The sequence below is a fragment of the Aplysia californica genome, unplaced genomic scaffold (genome assembly GCF_000002075.1).
Source record: "Aplysia californica isolate F4 #8 unplaced genomic scaffold, AplCal3.0 scaffold00486, whole genome shotgun sequence".
NCBI lineage: Eukaryota > Metazoa > Mollusca > Gastropoda > Aplysiida > Aplysiidae > Aplysia > Aplysia californica.
In genome coordinates, this window is record NW_004797756.1 from 17,468 (window position 1) to 25,525 (window position 8,058).

An 8,058-nucleotide genomic window follows, 5' to 3' on the forward strand; every position below is an offset into this window, starting at 1 on the left:
CATTATTATCATCATTTTCATTATTATTATTATTATTTTTATTGTTGTTTTTACTGTTTAATAATATTATTATTACATTATTATCATCATTTTCTTTATTATTATTATTTTTTTTATTACATTCCCTTTTTGAAACTAACAATTCAATTTGAAATATTTTACGACTGTTATTTTTTCTATCAATATTCTATCAACACCGCTACTGTTGTTTCATTCTACATTTCGATGTGCTAAAGTGTGTTAAAGAGTGGCTCATGATGCAAATAGATGTCCCTCTCTTTCATAAATATTGCTACGATATACATGTATATTATCTTTATATTATTGCAAATGTATAAAATGTGAGGCAGTGTGGTGAAATCAGGCGCTCGTCAAAATAATGAAAGTCAAGAAACTGGCATTTTTCCACGGGTTTGTGAATTTTTATAGGATTTTCTTTTTTGGGGTTCAACCCCTTTCATGCCCTTTAAAGAACACATTTCTGTATGGTTTTACTGAAAAACGTGGATTAAAGGCATTTAAAAGAAGTATATTTTTAGTTTTACTGACTCTGAAGCTAAGGAAATAACTCAACTTTGGCGGCCATTTTCCTGCTAATTTTACTTCTGAAACCAGGCAACTCCCCCTCCTCATCAAAAGCAAGACAAATGGACAGGCTTTAAGATAATACCAGTAACTCCACTTTCCCCAAAATTGACGAGCGCCTGATTCCACCACGTCATGACACATATCGTCGCTGCAGGGTTCTAAACAGCTAACTCTGAAAATACAGTTGGTTTTTTTTTTAGGTTCTCCTAATTATTTTACCTACATCTTACCTCACATCTCATTTAATAATTTAGAACCAGATTTAATTAAACAATCCAAATAGTCGCCAAACCGTTGGACTCTAAACAGCTAACTCTGAAAATGCAGTTTTTGGATCTTTCTTTCTCAGAATTATTTTTACTGGCATCGTACAACACATCTCATTTAATAATTTAGAACCAGATTTAATTAAACAATCTACGAACCGTTGGGTTTTAAACAGCTAAAATAATCTGTATAATAACTTTGCTTCTAACGCTTTTCCATCACAACAAGGCTCATATAGTGCAAACCCTTGCCGTCAAAGGCAAAGGCATCAGGAGGCATTTGGGGGGAAATCCAAAGAAAGTGAGAGGTAAACTGTAATAGATTGACTTGACTGTCTATTACAAGCACACAGCTCACTGAATACATGGAGGCAGCCATCAAGGGTACATCAGAACTGAACTTTATTCAGAAGAGCTACACCATAGACAAGAGGCCAAAGGGGACACAATCATGACAATTGATAGGTTACTACTTAGAAGATTTATGTCCCTCTATTCAGTATGATTATTACAGATCAAATCGTTACTTTGTAACATAAACATTGTTGATGAGCGAGATGAGACGGCAAAGTAAGCTTTTTCCCTCTCCTGTAAAATGTACAGAAAAATGAGTTAGCCGTTTAGAACCCTCGCGGCGTGGATATGATCTTTGTTTGTGATAAGGTGTGATAAGGTGTGGTTTTTCATTCAGGCAATTAGATAAACAGTAATTATAATAACAATTGTATCTTTCCCTTTCGTGAACATTATTATTATTACTCTATTTGCAGATGTATACTATTACTATGCTATATTGTCTGTAGTTCTTTGTGTGTGTGTGTGTTTGTGTTTATGTGTGTGTGTGCAGGTGCGTGTGTGTGTAGTGTGTGTTTGTGTTGTAGTGTGTGTTTGCGCGCGCGTGCGTGTGTGTATTGATTTGTGTATTTGCGTGTGTGATTGCGCGTGTGTTTGTGTGTTTGCGTGTGTGTGCGTGTGTATTGTTTTGCGTGTGTTATTGCGCACGTGTGTGTGTGTGTGTGTGTTTGTGTGTTTCCGTGTGTGTGATTGCGTGTGTGTCTGTATTGTTTCGCGTGTTTGCGTGTGTGACAGCCCATGTGAAGAAGCACCAGGACTTGTGTTGACTGGAGCGAGATGTGACCTTGACCTTATTGCTAACCATTTATAACCATCATTAAACAGAGACTCCTCTACATACATATATATAGGTTTTCTTGGATTTCTTTGTATTTTTATTGTTGTGTTTTTACCTCTTTTTTTATTTTTTCATTGGGTTAGGGGATTTTTGGTGTCTTTTTTTTTTTAGTGCATCCAGCCAGGTTGTTGTTGTTGTTGCTTTTGTCTTTGTCTTACTTTCTTTTTTTTGGGGGGGGGGGGGGAGAGGGATTAGTTTGATCTAGTTGTTTATTTTAAAATTATTTTTGTGATTGTCATTTGTGAGGCAGGGTAGTGAAATCAGGCGCTCGTCAAAATAACAAAATCGATGAAACAGGCATTTTTCCGCCAGTTTGGAAATTTTTATCGAATTTTTATTTTTTGGCTTAACCTCTTTTATGTCCTTAAAAAACTCATTTCCATGTGAATTTTACTGAAAAATATTGATTAAAATTAAAGTAACAAAATATTTCAGTTTTCAGTTTTCAAAGACTTTAGCTAGTAAAGTTACCTAACTGTGGTGACCTTTTTCTCACTAATTGCACCACTGAAATCAGGCAACTTCACTTTCTTCAATGGCAAATATCTTGAGTTCTATAAATGGATATTTATTTTATTGTAGGCTAGGAAAATCAATCAGCTTTCAGATGATACCAAGAACTCCACCTGCCCAAAAATTGACGAGCGCCTGATTCCACCGCATCGTGACACATTTAGTTTCGTTTGGGGTTGTTGTTTTTTTTCTTTTTCATCAAGACTCGTCATAATTTGACTTGAAGAAAATATTATCAAGATTTTTTTTTTTAATGCTGTGACCCGGAGAGTATTGGGTACGGGCTAGAAAACATTACGGATGAGCTAGAAAATACTGGGGATGGACTAGAAAATAGTGGGGGAGGATCTAGAAAATATCTGGGTTAGGCTACTAAATACTGGGAATAAGCTAAAAACTACTGGGGATGAGCTAGAAAATATTAGGGTTGAGCTAAAAAATGTTGGAGATGAGCTAGAAAATACTGGGGAATAGTTGGGATAAGCCAGAAGATATTGGGGATGGGCTAGAATTTTCTAGTTCATTCCCAGTATTTTCTAGCTCATCCGTAATATTTTCTAGCCCGTCATCAGTATTTTCTAGATCAATCCCCAATATTTTCTAGCTCAATCCTAATATTTTGTAATTTATCCTCAGTATTTTCTAGCTCATCCCCAGTATTACATAGTATTTTCTAGATTATTCTCAGTATTTTCTAGCTGATCCCGAAAATTTGCCAGTATTTTCTAGCTCATCCACAGTATCTTTTAGCTCTTATCCAATACTTTCTTGCTCATTTATAATATTTTCTAGCACGTCCCCAGTATTTTCTAGCTCTATCCAGAATTTTTTCTTGCTCAATCCTATTATTTTTTTAGTTTATCCCCAATATTTTCTAGCCCATCCCTTATTTTTTCTAGCTCATCCCCACTACGCCAGAGTATTTCCTAGATCATTCTCAATATTTCCTAGCTGATATCCAAAATTTGCCAGTATTTTCTAGCCCATCCCCAATATCTTCTGGCTTATCTCAATTATTTCCCAGTATTTTCTAGCTCATTCCCAGTATCTTTTAGCTCATCCCCAGTATTTTCTAGCTCATCTCTGATGTTTTCTAGATCATCCCCACTATTTTCTAGTTTATCCCCAGTATTTTCTAGCTCAATACCCAATATTTTCTTGATCATTCCCACAATTTTGTAGTTCCTCCCCAGTAGTTTTAAAGCTCGATTGCCAATATTTTCTAATTCGACCATAATATTTTCACTTTTCCTCAGAATGTTCTAGCTCATCCCTTATATTTTCTAACTTATCCCCAGTATTGTCTAGCTCATCTGTAATATTTTCTAGGTCATCCCTAGTATTTTCTAGCTGATACCCAATTTTTTCTAGCTCATTCCTAATATTTTCTAGTTAATTCCCAGTATTTTCTAGCTTATCCCTAAACTTTGCCGGTATTTTCTAGCCCATCCACAATATCTTCTGGCTTATCCAAATGTTTTCTATCTCTATCCCCAGTATTTTCTAGCTCAACCCTAATATTTTCTAACTGATCACCAGTATTTTCCAGCTCATCTGTAACATTTTCTAGCTCAACTCTAATGTCTTCTAGCTCATCCCCAGTATCTTTTAGCTCATACCCAGTATTTTCTAGCTCATCCCTGATATTTTATAGATCAACCCCACTATTTTCTAATTCATTCCCAGTATTTTCTAGCAATCCCGTAATACTTTTTAGCTCGTCCCAAAATTTGTTTAGCTCAACATTAATGTTTTCTAGCTTATCCCCAATGTTTTTCAGCTCAACCTTTACTTTTTCTAGCTCATCCCCAATATTTTTAGCTCCATGAACTATACTTTCTAGCTAAACCTTAATATTTTCTAGCCTTTCCCCAATGTTTTCTAGCACATCCTTTAATTTTTTTAAAGATCATTCCCAGTATTTTCTACCTGAACCCCAGTATTCCACAGTATTTTTAGAACATTCCCAGTATTTCCTAGCTGACCCCCAAAATTTTCCAGTATTTTCTAGCACATCCCCAATATCTTCTAGTTTTTCCCAATTATTTCCCAGTATTTTCTAGCTCATCCGATATTTTCTATCTCAACAATAATATTTTTTAGTTCATCACGGGTATTTTATACCTCATCTGCAGTATTTTATAGTTAAACGTGTACATTTTCTAGCTCATATCCACTATTTTTAGCTCAACAACGGTATTTTCTAGCTTATTAATTAATAATTAATATGAGCTAAAAAATTTACAAATTTAACTATAAAATACTGAGAATGAGCTATAAAATACTCATGATGAACTAGAAAATATTATTGTTGAGCTAGGAATAAGTGGGGATGATCTAGAAAATATAAAGGATGAGCTAGAAAATACTAGGGATGAGCTAAAAGATACAGGGAATGAGCTAAAAATATTAAGGTTGAGACACAAAATGTTGGATATGAGCTAAAAAATAGTGGGGATGAGATAGAAATTATTAGGGTTGAGCTAGAAAATGTTGGAGATGAGCTCGAAAAATACTGGAGAATAATTTGAAAAATACAGAAGATATTGCAGATGGGCTAGAAAATACTGGCAAATCTTGGGGGTCAGCTAGGAAATACTGGGAATGTTCTAGACAATACTGTGGAATACTGGGGACGAGCTAGAAAATAATGGGAATGAGCTAGAAAAAAATCAAGGATGAGCTAGAAAATATTGAGGATAAGCAAGAAAATATTAGGGTTTAGCTAAATAATATTGATGATTGGAGCTAGAAAATACTAGGGGTGAGTTAGAAAAAATAGAATATGAGCTTGAAAATATTGGGGATCAGCTAGAAAATATTAGAGTTGAGTTAGAAAATAATGGGGAGGAGCTAGAAAATATTACAGATTTGCTAGAAAATACTGGGAATTAATTAGAAAATATTGAGGATGATTTATAAAACATCAGGGTTGAGCTAAAAAATTATGGGGATGAGCTAGTAAAACATACTGGGGATGAGCTAGTAAAACATACTGGGGATGAGCTAGTAAAACATACTGGGGATGAGCTAGTAAAACATACTGGGGATGAGCTGGAGGAAGACATTGGGGTTGAGCCTGAAAATGTTACAGAGGAGCTAGAAAATACTTGGGATAAGTTTGAAAATAATAGGGTTGAGCTAGAAAATAATAGGGTTGGGCTAGAAAATAATAGGGTTGAGCTAGAAAATAATAGGGTTGAGCTAGAAAATAATAGGGTTGAGCTAGAAAATATTGGGGTTAAAGCTACAAAACAACTGAATAAGCCAGAAGATATTGTGGATGGGCTAGAAAATACTGACAAATTTTAGGGATATGCTAGAAATTACTGTTGATTAATTATAAAATATTGGGATTGAGCTTGAAAAAATTGGTGATCAGCTAGAAAATACTACGGACGAGCTAAAATATTAGGGATGAGCTAGAAAATACTGGAGATTATCCAGAAAGTACTGGAAATGAACTAGAAAATAGTCAGGATGAACTAAAACTTATCAAGGTTGAGCTAAAAAATACTTTGTATGAGCTAAAAGATAGTCAGGATGAGCTACAAGATATTAGGGTTGAGCCTGAAAATGTTACAGAAGAGCTAGAAAATACTGGGTATAAGTTAGAAAATATAAGGATGGAGTTTAAAAAATTTGGGGATCAGCTAGAAATTACCAGAAACCATCTAGAAAATACTCTTGAATGTTGGAGATGAGATAGAAAATACTGGGGATTAGCTAGAAAAAAAAAGACGAGCTAGGAATTATTGGGGACAAGCTAGAAAATATTACAGTTGAGCTAGAAAATATTGGGGATGGAGCTAGAAAATACTGGGGACGAGGTAAAAAAAGAAAATTTATTTCCTAGCTCATCCCTTATTTTCTAGCTAATCCCCAGTATATTCTAGCTCCATCCAGAATTTTTTTCTAGCTCATCTCTAATATTTGTTAGTTTATCCCCAAATATTTTCTAGCCCATCCTTTATTTTATCTAGCTTCTCCGCAGTATTTTGTAGCCCATCCCCAGTATGCCAGAGTATTCCCTAGATCATTCCCAGTATTTTTTTGCTGATCCCCAAAATTTGCCAGTATTTTCTAGCTCATCCCCAATTTCTTCCGGCTTATCCCAATTATTCCCCCAGTATTTTCTAGCTCATCTCCAACATTTTCTAAATCAACCCTAATATTTTCTAGCTCATTCCCAGTATCTTTTAGCTCATCTCCAGTATTTTCTAGCTCGTCCCTGATGTTTTTGTAGATCATCCCCAATATTTTCTAGTTTATCCCCAGTATTTTCTAGCTCCATCCCCAATATTTTCTAGCTCAACCGTAATTTTTTGCAACTTGTCCCCAATATTTTTTAGCTCGTCCCTTTTTTTCTAGCTCCCAATTATTCCCCCAGTATTTTCTAGCGCATCTCCAACATTTTCTAAATCAACCCTAATATTTTCTAGCTCATTTCCAGTATCTTTTAGCTCATTCCCAGTATCTTTTAGCTCATTTCCAGTATTTTGTAGCTTGTCCAAATTTTTTCTAGCTCAATTCTAATATTTTCTAGCTTATCCCCTGTAGTTTGTGATTCATCCCAAGTATTTTCTAGCTCATCCCAACTATTTTCTATCTTGTCCTCAGTATTATCTAGCACCCCCTACTACTTTCTAGTTCAATAACACTATTTTCTAGTTCATCCTTATTGTTTTTTAGCTCGTGTCCCGTATTTTTGAGGTCATCCCCAGTATTTTCTAGCTCATCCCAGATATTTCCTAGATCCTCCCCACTATTTTCTAGCTCAAGAATAATATTTTCTAGTTCATCATGGGTATTTTATTAATCATCCCCAGAATTTTATAGTTCAACTTGTGCATTTTCTAGCTCATATCCACTATGTTTTTTTAGCTAAACCACGGTATTTTCTAGCTCATTAATTGATAATTAATATGAGCTAGAAAATAAATTTACAAATTTAACTATAAAATACTGAGAATAAGCTATAAAATACTCATAATGAACTAAAAAAGATCATTGTTGAGCTAGAAAATAGTGAGGATGATCTAGAAAATATCAGGGATGAGCTAGAAAATACTAGGGATGAGCTGAAATATACAGAGAATGAGCTAAAACATGTTAAAGTTGAGCCACAAAATGTTGGATATGAGCTAAAAAATAATGGGGATGAGTTAGAAATTATTAGGGTTGAGCTATAAAATGTTGGAGATGAGCTTAAAAATACTGGGAAATAATTGGGAAAAAACTGAAGATATTTGAGATTAGCTAGAAAATACTGGCAAATTTGGGGGGTCAGCTAGGAAATACTGAGAATGTTGTAGAAAATACTGTGGAATACTGGGGATGAGCTAGAAAATACTGGGAATGAGCTAGAAAAAATTATTATGGGGCTCTTGTGGCCTACAGGTTAAGGTGTTGGCCTCTCATTCAAAGGTCCCGGGTTCGAATCCGGGTAGCGACCGAAAAATTTTCTTCTCTAAATTTGTCTCCTTTCACCTCATTTCC